The 15,086-nt window shown below is 49.3% G+C and overlaps 1 protein-coding gene across 2 annotated transcripts in view; it reads right to left on the bottom strand.

Annotated features, from left to right (window-relative positions):
- The window catches only part of VGLL4 (vestigial like family member 4), an 83,009-nt gene that overhangs the window by 9,351 nt on the left and 58,572 nt on the right, over nucleotides 1-15,086 (bottom strand). The gene's annotated exons all lie outside the window — the stretch shown is intronic.

Genomic DNA, 15,086 nt, shown 5'->3' with positions numbered 1-15,086 from the left:
AGCCGATCAAAGACCAGGAACGCCGGTTCGGCCCAGCTCCCTCCTGCCCCATTTATTGCAGGGGTTCCCTCTGCCTCAGGTCTCGGCCCCTTCCATCCACCATGGTCTTTGCTGCCAGCACAATCTTTTTCTCATAACAAATGAGAAGTCTTTTAACTAGAAATGTAGCAGATAAAAATTTCAGTGACTTTTCTTTAAGGAATGCAAATTATCCTCAGAGTCCACAAGCAACCATTCTCTTGCCTCGGTGGACAACCTGTTTTATAGCAGAGATGCCTAGGTTCACGCACTAAGAAACCCAGAGAAAGCAAAAGTCACAGCCTGCCTCACTGCCTGAATAAGGTAAAAGGTAAGTTGGAATTTTATACACACGGGCAGGTGCATGTGTGCAACGGGCACGCCTTCTTCCATCGTAGGCTCACATGCCCTTGTAGGAAAGAATACAGAGCGGTCCCGTGTTCCCTCTGCCCGTCCCCCCGATGGCAACGTCTTGGAGAACTACAGACAGCGTAACGCCACAGGCCAGCTACGGACACTCAATCAGCCAGCCTGATTCAGATGTCCTGCGTTACTTGTATTCCTCCAGCATGACCTTTCTATAAAGCAGATCAAACCACATCACGCCCTTAGTTACAATTCTCAGTAGCTCAGCACCCCTTCTAGGCCTTTCCCACTCTGGTCCTGACCACCTTTCCATCCTCATGCCCCCAAGCATGGCGCTCTGCAGTTACAACAGTCTTCTTGCCATTCCTCAAGCAGACGCGCCACTTTCGCCTCTAACCGTGTGTGTGTGTGCTCCCCCCCGCCCCGACACACACAACCCACTCACTGCTAACCGTGCCCACAGCTTTAGCTGTTGTGCTCTGGATCCCTGAGCGCCCTGTGCACACCTTTCATCGGAACCCATCACACCACTATTAGCAATGTCTTCATCTCTGCACCCCTGCCCCGACTTCCCCGGGGGCTTCTGGGAGCGCAACAAGCCTGCGCACCCTGCACCCTCCTCGCCCAGCACGCCGCCTCGTGTGGCGGGTGCCCCGGGACCACGAGTGAACACAGAGAAGCAGCACACGGGTGACCGGGGAAGGAAAGGCAGGCACTGTGGCCACGTAACTGAGGACGGGAAGAATCGAGAAGACGTGAGGGCTGGGGAGCCAGCTGCAGGGGTGTTCACGCCCTTTGGACGGGTGCCGAGCCTGGATCAACATGCCACTGGGGGCTAAGCAGAAAGACCCCGAGACGCGGCAAGTCTTGCAAGCCCCAAGCTTTGGTTCCGCACGCCATCTCCCGGGTGAGCTACGGGCCCAGTGTCCTCATCCACCTGTGGTCACAGGAGAAAGCCCCTCGGAGGGGTTTCAACGAGGACTGAACAGAGGACAGGCACGAACAGTCGTGCTAGGACAGCACACGCGAGCAGTGCGCACGGTGGGGCCAAATCAGCTCTAAGTTAGCGTATTCGCTGCAGGAGGCACAGGGTTTAACTTACAGGTGATTTTTCTCCCTCTTAGCCTCTGGTTGACTATACAGAATGACTTGAAAGCAGTTAGTACATTTTCGGCCTATTAAGACGGTCACACAAGAATATGTTCTGGTCACGTAGTTTGACACTACACTGCACACACTCCCCTGCACGCCAGCAATTTTCCAAGAATTACAAACCAAATGAATACAAAAAAGCTGAATTTTGAAACCAGCCTGTGTATCATTCCATCTTCTTCTGATGATTCCGAAGACACGACAGGCCCTTCCAGTGAAGGCCTCTGGGGCTGAGGGTCACGCAGCCTCGCTGAGGAAGTCCCGCGAGCAGCCTGCCAGCCCAGATGGACATTTCCTGCTAAATGCACGTTTCATCACACTAGGGAAAGGTGACATCATCACAGTCCCCATCCTCAGTATCAGGTTTCCTTCTCAAGTTGGATAAAATACGTCTGACAAGGTACGTAAACTGCCCCCCTGACACAATCTTCCCCGGCCCCCTGCCCGCCAAAATGAGCTTCGTGGAGGCCGCTGAACGGACCGTAGGACTGATGAGCTTCCCAGCCCGAATCCGCCTCTGTCCAAAGCAGACTCCAGTTTCTCAAGCAAAGTTAACTGAGCCCCAGTTTCGCAAAGGCCACAGAAAAGGAGACACAGCCCCGTCTTCTCGCAGGCTCGTGACCCAAGGGGCAGCTACAGCGCCGGAGAGCCAGCTCGGGCCCCGGATGGAGGCGGGACGCTGCAGAGTCGAAGGATGAAGAGCCACCCAGGGCTGGCAGGACGGAGCGGCCGCAAGCTCAGGCAGCACCTGTCTCCATCCAATGTCAAAGTCACCAGCACACACACAGGGCAGCACCCATCCCCCGAGTCTGATGTCCAAGAGGCACTTCAGTATTAGTAGAGTGCGGTGACGTGTATCAACCCGGCGGAGCCTCGGGACAGCCAGACTCGGCCTGGGGACTAGTAAACCACACCACAGGGGAGAGGGACGGCCCAAGGCAGCAGTCCGTTTGGGGAAGGTCCAGTCGATCCCGGGTTCAACGGGCTGGCAGGCCGCTCGGCAGGACTTCCTCAGCGAAGCTGCGTGATCCTAGCTGTGTGCTACCACAGCTCTAGAACTGTCTAAAGGCATCCAGCTAACAGGGCAGAGGGGAAGGGAGGCCAGGGCCATACCCACAACCCGCACCCCCGAAGACCTGCTCTGCACCCACACCGCCCCCGGGAGCAGGGGAAGAGGACTTTGGGGAAGCTAAACCGAAAAGCGGTCAACTGCAAGCATGACGCAGTGGGGCCTCACGGATCAGACAAGACACTGACAAACACAGAAAGAAAATGTCTGAAGAGCCCCGTGTTCAATTTTAGTAAAATTATACATTAGTCACTTTTCCAGCTCATTTTCCTGGTTCCCGGAGCTTAAAGACAGACACTGTTTTCCATGTTTCCCCCTCCTCCAGTGAATCATAGCCCAGGCTCCACGGTCTCCCAGAGAGTCATGTGCTCACGGACAGCAGACAAACCACACGCTTCCCGCCCGGGAGATCCAAGCCGCCCCCGTTCTAGTTAAAGACAAAGTCTGCTCATGAAAAACCAACTGCAGCCCCGTCGGGGCCCAAAGGGCTTCCAGGTGCCGGGCGGCTGACTCCCGGCACCCCGACCCCTCGCCGGGAACCCGCACTCACCCTGGGGCGGCACCGCTGCTCCACTGTTCGAGGACAGGAAGCAGACGGGGGCCCAAACATGGAGAGGTGGTAAAAAGGAGGATGCCTACTGCACGTTCGTCCAGGACAGAGTGTTCCGGGAATGCCCTCTCCGAGCCGAGAAGCCAAGTGTCCGCTGTGTCTGGGGGAAAGCGCCGTGAGACAGCGAAAGAATCCATCCATCATGTGAAAAAAGTGCACTGTGTCCATCTGTATTCTCATTAAAATGAGGTTTTCCTACCCTTAAACAAACAGGAGCTCGGAGTTGAAAGCAAACCCTTGGGAAGGTATTACTTGCTATTCTGGGGCCTCAGCTGAATTCCATGAACTACTGACAGCTATTCAATAAACCAATATGAGCCTGAAGTCGGCCAGCAGGGGAAGGGCTATGGGCAGAAGACATTTTAGTAGGTGCTTTCGAGGACACATTCTGGGTCCTGCACCCCCGCCCCCCCCACCCGTGCTGCAGGTCTCTGGGCCCAGGTGAACGAGGCAGGGCCCAGTCAGTCCCCGCAGGAGCGAACTGAAGGTCTGCCGCAGCCTCCGCGTGCACAACGGTGGGGTGCAGACCCCGAGAAGTGGTGAGGCCCCCAGGGGAGGGGGGCCAGGGGCCCGTGAGGGGAGGGTCAGAGCCGAGACATAGGCCTCTCCCTAGCGCAGTCCTCCCGCTCCCCCTTCACTCCTTACTGGAGTGGTCGCCCTCTGGGAACCTACAGGACAGTAACAAACCTTCACTGTCCAGCACAGACAAGAATAGTAACGTCAGGGGGCGCCTGGGGGGCTCAGTCGGTTAAGCGGCTGCCTTTGGCTCAGGTCATGATCCCAGGGTCCTGGGATCGAGCCCCACATCGGGCTCCCTGCTCAGAGGGGAACCTGCTTCTCCCTCTGCCCCTGCCGCTCCCACCACTCATGCTCGCCCGCACGAGTGCACACGTGTGCTCTCTAATAAATAAAATCTTCAATACTAATAATAATCAAGTCAGTAAAGCATTTTTAATTTTAAAAAGCTTCCTCAGACAACATACTTAATGCCACTGAATGCTACACTTAAAAATAGCTAGAGGGGCGCCTGCCTGGCTCAGTTGGAAGAACATGTGACTCCTGATATCAGGGTTGTGAGTTTGAGCCCCACAATGGGTGTAGAGATTACAAAAAAACAAAATAAACTTTTCTTAAAAATGGCTAGAATGGTACATGGTATGATAAAAAACCTTGACCAGAATTAAAAAATAATCATTTTTTATTTATTTATTTATTTATTTATTTATTTATTTATTTATTTATTTTTAAAGATTTTATTTATTTATTTGAGAGAGAGAGAATGAGAGAGAGAGAACACATGAGAGGGGATAGGGTCAGAGGACGAATCAGACTCCCTGCCGAGCAGGGAGCCCGATGCGGGACTCGATCCAGGGACTCCAGGATCATGACCTGAGCCGAAGGCAGACGCTTAACCGACTGAGCCACCCAGGCACCCCTATTTATTTTTTAAAGATTTTATTTATTTATTTGAGACAGAGAGAATGAGAGACAGAGAGCATGAGAGGGAGGAGGGTCAGAGGGAGAAGCAGACTCCCTGCCGAGCAGGGAGCCCGATGCGGGACTCGATCCCGGGACTCCAGGATCATGACCTGAGCCGAAGGCAGTCACTTAACCAACTGAGCCACCCAGGCGCCCAAAAATAATAATCATTTTTTAAAAACAAAAAGCATCCCACAGCCATTACTTACTGAGTCCCTCGGGTTTAGGATGGGGTAGGTGGTGCCGTCCCAGTTTTACAGAAATGAGGAGCAAGATGGTGAAGATAAACACTTAGCCAAGGATAGAGGTAGAGGCAGGGCATCAGTCAGACATACCGACTGCTCAGCCATGCGCCGCCCAGGCCCCTGTGAGAGCCCTTCACCACCTCCTGCCCTGCCCTAGGCTTCCAGGAGGCCTTCCCTCAGCCCCGGACTGCAAGGGTGGACGGAACAGTGGGAGGCACGCAACGGGACCAGCCCTCCACCGTGTCAGCCTTGCTTTCCAGTCGGCCAGCTCCACGGGATGCTTTGGAGGGCCCCGCACCACCCATGCTCTGCCCTCTCCCAGCACCCCGTGCAGGGCTGGGCATACGGTGGACGTTTAACTCTTCACTGAATCACTGAATAAGTGAATTACTGAAGTACCTACATCATGTGTGCATGCAGTGAACAGCATCTGTGGTGAATGAGAAAGGAATTAAGGAAATTTCAGAGGCAATTCCCAGCAAGAGAGACTTTCTGAAAAAGCAGAATTTAGGGAGCATTTAAATATTGAGAATAAACAGTAGTGAAATGTTTTCTCCCTGTAACTACCTTCCCCATTTTTTGTCCTCCCGCCCCCCCCAAATGTCCCCTAGGTCATCAAACAACACCCCGCTTTCTCCTGGTCAGCAGGGTAATTCAAGCCTTCCTGAAAAGCAAGAGGGCACTTGGGTGTGTCCCCAAGACACCCTGCGAAGCCTGTCACTCCTTGGTGCCAACTACAGACAGGAAGCAGAGTGGTGGTGACACCACCAGGACACCGTGGTGCAGAAGGAAGGCAGAGACCCCCTCCTGGGTTCAAGATGATGAGCTGTGTGTCACAGGCAGGAAAAGCTGGGAAATACTGGCATTCACAGTGCCCCAAAGACACACAACAATCTGGGGCCTTTGCTTCAATCACAAACATGTGCTGGTCAGCCGTGGAAAGGGGACAGAGACTGCCTTTGACTTTAACTGTGGGGAGACACTGTGTTGCATGTGACCATTATCATCACTTAACAATAAGAAAAAAGCCAGAGCCCTACCCCCATCAAAGGTCCAAGGGGACCCAACCTGTGTGTGAAGGGCACTGCAGTCGGTGAATTATGCTGTTGCACATCTATCCACCCACAAAACCGTGTTCCCCATGAGCTCCCCACAAAGGTACCATCCCTCTTCTGCTAGCTCAGATTTCAAAAAGCAACCACATGGAACCAAGCCACACACCTATTTGCTCTATCGCATGACATGTGCGACCTATAGTCCCGGTGAGAAGCGTGGACCACTGCAATGTTGCCTTAGGAAGTAGTGTCCAAAAATATAAGGCACTCAAAGTTAGGGAACTCCTCCATTTACCTTGATTATCTTTATTATCGTGACCTATCATTTATTGAATGTTACACGCCAGATATTCTAGACCTTACTGTCTTATTAAACCCCTCACTACACTGCAAAGTATCACCCCCATTTTATAGATGAGTAAACTGAGGTTCAGAGAGGTTAAGTAGCTCATCTAAAGTTGCAAAACCAGTACAGTACAAGGATTCTAACGTCTAATGTCTATGTGACTAGCTCCAAAGCCTTTCCTTTGCACCTTTCCCTCTCAAGGGAGGGGGAGAGCAGCAGGGAAAATGACAAAGACCTAGGTACCCACCACCCAGGACTGACAAGTGAAATCACACATGGTGTTCGCTTCTGACTTTTTCTTTCCTCTTACGGGAAATGCTGGTAGCAATCAATGCAGCAGAACATGGCAGACGTGCCTGAAGCCCTTCCTTCGTGCTCCCCCTACCCCAGCTCACGCCCCCTCTTCATCTCCAGATGCACCGCTGTCCTGTATTTGGGGGAGTCTTCCTATCTGTGCTTATGAACTCTCACCACAGAGGAGTCTGTCTACAAATACTATGCGGCACATTTTAGATTTACACTATGGTCTCACACCGTACGGACCGCCTTACAACCATGCTCTCCTCCCTCGCGTGGTTTTGGGGCTCTACCCATGTCCTGACCTACAGATCTAGTCATGTACCTGCTGTGTGGGATTACTTCACATCTTCACAGGAAGACACCGTAACGGATTTACCTGTTCCTCTACCGATGGGCACCCGGACCATCATCTCTGGTTTGTCCTTGTTATAAATAACCCCACGGTGCTTCCGTCTTTCCGTCCTGGCAACGGGTTTCTGGGTACCTCTCAGGTAGGTATCTAGAAGTATGCCACTGGGTTGCACAGCTCACCACCCTCTAGACTTCAACGGATGTTGCCAAAACCCTTTATGACGTAGCTGTCCACTCTGCACCGGCTTAGCCAGCGCTGCGTCACCGGCCCTGGCGACGTGCATCCTCCATGATGTCCGGCTTTGGCGGCCTGTGGATTTCTGCCATTCTTGTGGCGTGGAGTCATTCCTCCTTGGTATTTTAACTTGCATTTCTCCAGTTACCAGAGCAGTTGAGCGTATTTTCATACATCTATTGGTCATTCTATTTCCCACTATAAATCGCTTATTAATTTGTTATGGGTTGAATTGTGTTTCCCCTAAAAGATGTTGAAGTCCTAACCCCTAGGACCTGTAAATGTAATTTCATTTGGAAAGAGTCTTTGCAGATAATCAAGTTAAGATGAGATCATGAGGGTGGGCCCTAATCCAATAGGACTGGCGTCCTTATAAAAAGGGGGAAATTTGAACAAAATGGCAGAGGGGAAACAACGTGAAGAGGTAGGGAGAATGCCATCTACAAGCCGAGGAATGCTTGAGGCCACAAGAAGTTAGGAGAGAGGCAAGAACAGATCCACACTCACAGCTCTCAAGAAGACACCAACCCCGCTGACACCTGATCCGGGACTTTTAGTCTCCAGGACTGGGAGACAATCTATTTCTCCTGTTTGGGCCCTCTACTTTGTGGTACTTTGTCAGGGCATTCCTGGGAAACCAATACAATTTCCATGGCTTTTCCCCACCATTGTTTTATACTTCTTTAGATATTCTCCACAATCATGGTTTTTTCTGCTTTATCTGTAATTAACACACCCTGCCCCCCTGCGGATGCACGAATGTCTTCAAGTTTCATTTTCAAAGAGGCTCCTAAGATCCACTGGACCTTGTCATGCGTGCCTGTCATTAGGAGGCATATTTAATGAGCACCAAGAAATGACAACACAAGTTGAGACAGTGTGTGTGAGGCCAGGCCTGCCAGGGAGAAGCTGGAGGGTTAAGCTGTCCCCACTTCACTTCCAAGAGCAATTCAGGAAGCCAGGAAAAGGCATCCCCAGCTGCCCCCACATAAAAGAGGGAAGACGCCTGTCAGCCAAGTTATAATCCAAAACCTTTTGGCTCAGTAACATTTTGGACAGATGACAGCAAATGACCCACCAGATCTTTCCATCATTCCTGCACTGATGGGCCCATCAATAACCAACCCCTCAAGCCCCTGGGCCAACTGTGAGTACTGTCCCCCTTCCTGCAACAGTGCGTGCTTGAGCAAGCCATCTAGGGCGCCCACCACCATGCCCTTGGAACACGGAGGGAACCGGAGCTGAGAGGTGGAGCCATCACCCAAGGTCACGAGGCAGGTAGGTGGTGAGGCAGGGACTCAAATGAGGCCAACCCTTCCTCTTCTGCAGAAACAGCCTGCAGGGGCTTCAGAAACAGCACATTTCTCTAGGGCAGGGAGAGGGGGTAGAGATCACAAATAGTGTGTAGTGTAAGAGGAAATATGTATCTAAGTGACATTTCCGCCGTTACTGACTTGGACTCTGTCTCTATAATTGCATCAAGGGTTTCCAATCAAAGCCTTCCCAGGAGTGAGAGGCACTAAATTAGTATAAGGACATCTCTGCATACTCTCCAGCCTTCAAGATTCCTCAGATTTCCCTCCATTCCTCCCTCAGGCCAGCCGTCATGACCGTTCTGGGAACTCCTGCCCTTCTTTCTGCAGGAGACCGGAAGGAACTCCAGGGGAAAGCAGGTCTCTCCTTAAGCACAATTACTATGCAGATCTGCACACACACACAAGGGACCCCAGGGCAGCCAGGAAACCTGACTGACGTCACCTGGAGCCACAGGGTTGCGTGTACCCAGCACAACCACTTAAGTAAAGCTTCGAGATAAAAGTGAAATGTAAGCCTTAAGAGAGAATACATTTTTCAACTATTTTAGTTAGAAACCTGTCTCAGGGGCACCTGGGTGACTCAGTCATTAAGCCTCTGCCTTCGGCTCAGGTCATGGTCCCAGAGTCCTGGGATACAGCCCCGCATCGGGCTCCCTGCTCAGCGGGAAGCCTGCTTCTCCCTCTCCAACTCCCCCTGCTTGTGTTCCCTCTCTCGCTGTGTCTCTCTCTGTCAAATAAATAAAATCTTAAGAAAAAAAAAAAAGAAAAGAAACCTGTCTGAAACATCCCACGACTTCTTTCCTTTCTTGGTGACTCAGGATCTTCATTCAGCATAAACACGGCTCTAGGATATGACGGAGCAGGTCCCCGTGACAGGCCTGGCCCAAGTAGTCTCAGGCTGCTCGGCCACGTGCATTCTTGGGTCAGCGACGACAGGGTCACTCCTGGAGAAGCCACCGTCACTGCTCGTCACCCTGCTCCTCACGGTGGGCCAAGAAACCAGGCAACTAGGTATGCCAGAGCAGTGTGTAAAGGAAGAGTAGACAGGCCCCCTTCCCCATCTCCCACTCCAGCATTCACAGAGCCAACTGCCTGCACAAAGGAAGAACTTTCCAGAGCTGTCACCCACAGGAGGCAAGACTCCCAGCAGCGCCAGTGGGTGGGGCAAAGCTCTTGTCGGGAGACTCAAGCCAGTTTCCAAATAGCTCAACCCCATGTAAATAAGGCACTGGTTTTCTTTGACCAGACCTGTCTGCACATGTTTTCCATCATCAGCTAAGACACAAGGAAAAACTAACGTTTGAGAAAAGAGGTCAACCTGACAACATGACTTGTAGAGCATCTCATCCAGCCCCCTCCCCCCCACCCCCCGTGCTTGGCAATGACCACCGCCAGGGCAGCGGGCCTCCACCTCTGGGCCGGGGCCCCGGGGTCCATGCGCACAGCAAGCACCGCTCACCCCACGGACGGCCCACACGGCCCACAAGTGCACACTCGTGGAGTTTTCATGTGAATGGAGGTGTGGCTGAGACTCATAAAATATAAATTAATTTAAAATTCATACTGCTGGGACGCCTGGGTGGCTCAGTTGTTAAGCGTCTGCCTTCGGCTCAGGTCGATCTCAGGGTCCTGGGATCGAGCCCCGCATCGGGCTCCCTGCTCCACGGGAAGCCTGCTTCTCCCTCTCCCACTCCCCCTGCTTGGGTTCCCTCTCTTGCTGTCTCTCTCTGTCAAATAAATAAATAAAATCTTCAAAAAAAAAAAAAAGAAAGAAAAAATTCCTACTGCTACTAAACTGGTAGGAGCTTTTGTCATTATGTATTCTCTCGATGAAAGATATTTAAAAAATACAACCACTATCATATTTTTGTCATTAAGCAGAGTCCTTGTACCAGAGACAGGATGGAAAACATTATGTCGTCCCTTCTGTAACTGAGCTACAATGTCTGAGGTGGACAAAAGCCTAGAAAAGACCATCTACCTCCCTTCACAACAACAGAGGCATCAATATGGTGCTATTCTGCTCTGCTGTCCTCATTTAGGGAATGCTTGGGTCAGCTGGGGCCAGGATGGGCGAACGAGGGGGAGCAAAGGGACCTGCCCACCGAGACTGTCCAGTGCCAGTGCCGGCTTTGCTGGGGTCAACCCAGAGGCTCAGCTCTCCCTGCTGCTTCCCGCCCCCGCCCCCGCCCCCCAGTCTGATTCTAAGATCCGCAGGCGATACCTTCCTTGTGCTAGAAAAGTGGTGTGTGACCCGTTGCTTTACGCACCCTCCTCAGGAAGGTGGAGGATGGAAGCACCCCCCCTTGCTTAGCTATCCACTGGTCTGAGACCCAGAGAGAAGAAAGCTCCCTCTAGACACACTTAGGATGAAACAAACTTGGGAAAGTGACTTCCACGCACAGCACGCTGCTCAGAAGACTCCATCAGTCGGTGTCTAGACCAGTGCCTGGCACACAGTGACTAACTTCCGAATGAACCAACCAAAGAGCACATGAATTCTGAGGAAAAACCAGCACTAACTAGCCTGAACAAGGCAGAGGAGCTCACGAAGCTGGTGACCCGAGCAGCACTGACACAGGGGGACCTGGAGAGCCCACTGCAGCCATCCCAAACCCCCCCCGGAAAGCACTGGTCTGAAAACACCTTCCATCGTTATTCCTGCCTCCATTCTTCTGGGTTGGTACCGAGCCATCCTTCATAACTCCATTCAAGTTCTTCAGAAGGCTTACTCTTAGTGTTTACTCTGCATTTTGCTGCAAATCGTTGGAGAACATTATAAAGCCATTTAGCAAAAAGATTGGACGTTTTGTCCTGCTCAAAGGAAGGAAGGTTCATGGTAAGATGGCCGGGAATAAAGGAGAGAGTGAGGGATCAAAGCATCCCTAAGACGGCCATACGGCTACTTTTTATTTTAACTGAAGTACAGTTGATGCACAATGTTACATTAGTTTCAGGTGTCCCACATACTGATCCCACACGTCTATATGTTCTTCTCTACTCACCACAAGTGTAACTCCCAGCAGTCATCACACAACCCTATTACAGTACCACTACGTTCCCTGTGCTGTGCCTTCCACCCCCGTGACTCATTCATTCTATAACTGGGGGGTGGCTACTTCTTAAACACTTCCAGGGATGGGCACTTACCTCCTTTTCAGGCATTTCACTCTACGACTGAAGAGCTTCAATGAAAGGTTCTTCCTCACAATGAATGAAATCTGCTTTCCAGTATGATTCTTTGGTCAAAGGTCCAAACTTTTGGGAAGCCTTTTGAAAAACTCAATGAAGTCTCTTTCCTCTTCTAACTCCTGGAAAACTGCTATGTCAGTCCTGCCATGCGCAGATTTCTCTTCACCAGAGAATTACTCCGAATTGCACCGGACCCCTTACCATCCTGACACCCACCTCCACATGCCCTACAAATGAACATTCATCTGTAAGTGTGGTGCCCAGAACTAAAGGTAATACTCCAGATATGATCTAACGCAGAGCACATGGGAAAAGATAACTCCCTTCAACTTATGGTAGCATATTTCTGAACCAAACATCAGGACATAAGGTCTAATAAGTAAGATCTAAGGTCAAGAGAATAGAACAGTCAAAATCAGGATGATTTCAACACTCTCAGTCATCTAGAACTACACTTTTAACAGCATTACCCAAGATGCCAACAGTTATTCCAGCACCTGGGTCACTGAGTAAGTGTGTGGTCTTCTAAGTGCCTCCTACTCTTTTTATTTTCTTTCAGCTCGGCTATCTGTGTGTCCCCACCTTGGCAAGGATTACAAACGAGTGACCAGCCATATTTGCATCACGTGTGCGTGCACATGGGAGACACACGGGCCAATGTCCTGCCTATGCTACGGGTTTGCCACAGCTCCCTCCTCCCCTATGCGTACCCACAGTCACCTTCCTGCACCTGACGCTGGCAGCAACCAGTTCCAAATGATTTCCTGACTTCTTGATATGAGAGGATAACCTCTAATGCAGTACATTTATTCAACACCAAACAAAAATTGGCCAGTTTTTCTCTCAAAACCACCCACCTGCCCTGACTGACATCAGAAACTTTTGGCTAAATTATTGAGTTAAATTGCTATATAACTAGACTAAAAAGTTTGAAAATTTAAGTATGGCATATGTAAAGTGATTAAATATTCATCTAATAAAATATAATGAGGGATCTACCCAATATTCTTTAAAATAGTAGTAGCAAAGAACCTCAAAGACCTTTTCTCTGAGAGTAAATTATGTAGTGCATTAATGCTAGGCATTTAGTGCATTAATTCCCTCTGAGCATCCAGACATTCTGAACCCCATCTTTCAAAGACTAGAGGAAAAGTTGGCCCTTTTTTTTTTTTTTACACAGATTATATGATAGGAACAAGATGTGAACTAATGATTATTTTGAGGACCCGCAGGTGCTTGGAAAAGGCTACTACAATTGATAGGCAAATCACACATCAATCTCTATTCTTAAAGCAAAGTTCCCAAAGGACTAAAAAAAAAAAAACAAAACAAAGCACAGATGGACTATTTCATTTTTCTCTGAGTTATAAAGTTGCATTTCCTTACAAATAATTCTCATTTGCAAACTTCATGGACTTCAGAATTAAGCTGTCCACTTGGTTCTACTGTAACATCATGACCATCTAAAAGCCATTCCCTGGCTACTAAAATCATGTCTGTATCCCAAACCTGAAACCTGGAAAAAAAAAAAAAAAAAAAAGTGGGAGGGTCGGGGGAGGAACCTCAGGGAACCTGGCGATTCTGTTCAACACTGAGGTGGCATTTCCCCCAAACTCTTGAGTTGATGATTCTAGAACACCTTTGGAGAATCCAGAGGACCACCATTCCCTAATACCCCAATGACATAACCCCTCTCCTTTTCTTGGGGAGTACAAAACCAAATGGTAATCATTAATCCTAACTACCCTTTAAATTACAATCATCACCCCCAAGAGTCATCACACTGTGACTCTCTAGTATTAGGCACCGAATATCATATCCCCAGGGAGCTGGACTTCAGCTATCTTCCAAACCGTTTACCTCCTCCTTATATACCGCTCATCCCAGCTGAGTATGGAACACATAATAGTCATTATTGTTTATTCAAGTGAACTGAAGTTAATCATTAGCTTTTAGAAGATTATTTTTTTACTGTGGTAAAATACACATAAAATTCACCATTTTAGTCATTTTTAAGTATGCCACTGAGTGGCATTAAATATATTCATACTGCTGTGCAACCATCACCACCATCCACCTCCAGAATGTTTGCATCTTCCCAAACTGAAACTCTGTCCCCATTAAACACAAACTCCCCGCTCCCCTCCCCCTTCGCCTAACAACCACCGTCCTACTTTCCTCCTCTATGAATCTGACTCCTCACATAAATGGAGTCATACGCTATTTGTCCTTTTGTGACTAGCACATTTCACTTGGCAAATGTCTTCAAGGTTCGTCTGTGTTGTAGCGTGTGTCACAACTCTGTCCCCTTTTTTAAGGCTGAATAATATTCCATTATGTACATACATATTTTGTTTATCTGTTCTTCCACTGATGGACATTTGGGTTGTTTCCACCTGCTGGCTATTGTGAAGAATGCTGCTATGAACATGGGTGTGCAAATAATAGTTTGAGTCTCCGCTTTCAATTCTTTGGGGCACATACAGGTGAAGTGGACTTGCTGGATCATATGGTAATTCTATATTAAATTTTTAGTCCTTACAAGTTTTGATAAATCATCTACATGTTTGTCCCTCTCTACTATAGAAAAATAAAAGGTTTCCAAAAGGATGGTTCTGGCCCACAACAACAACAACAAAAATTCAAGTCTTGGTAACCACAGTCCAAGTGGTCCATGAGAGAAATGTTCATGAATAATGTAAATATTTGAAATACAGTTAAGTAAACAAAGAACATCCATCACCCAGCTCACTAAATTCAGCAAACTCAGGCACACACAGGGACGGCAGTCAATGATGCTGTAATCACCAGTGAGCATTTTGGAGACTCACAAGCCACATATTTGTGGTTCTCATTTCTCACTATGGGCCTTTAAAAATTACTTCAAGTCATCCAAGGATGGCGAATGTTAATAATAGTAATAACTACCACTTGTAGAACATTAAGCGTACTGTTTTACAAAGTGTTTTGCACATATATTATCGTTAACAGATCTTCTTCAGTCTGCAATTCCTCTGTACTGCCCAGAAAATGTGTTTCTCCAGTGACGAAACTAAAACCCTGTGTGCCTACCTGTGCGGGCAGGTGAGGGCCCCTGGACGCCCAGCCCTCAGGTAGGCAGTCACCTCGCTCTGTTTTAACCTGAGCTTCGATTCAGAGCAAGGAGGGGCGGGGAGGGTTGGGGGTGGGAGGCCGCTCCGTGGAGTTATCTGACAAGTTACTGAGAGATTAAACAAAAGCACTCATTTTCTATTAAATGTGAAGGATGTCTCCATCACTAATTGATTCAACTTACAGAGAGGGGACTCAAGTAAAATTTCCACGGAGGGAAGTGGTCAAATAGCTGAGGTCA

Source organism: Leptonychotes weddellii, chromosome 1, assembly GCF_054177405.1.
Source record: "Leptonychotes weddellii isolate Sample4059 chromosome 1, ASM5417740v2, whole genome shotgun sequence".
Lineage (NCBI taxonomy): Eukaryota > Metazoa > Chordata > Mammalia > Carnivora > Phocidae > Leptonychotes > Leptonychotes weddellii.
This window is presented reverse-complemented; position numbering and strand designations above follow the sequence as displayed.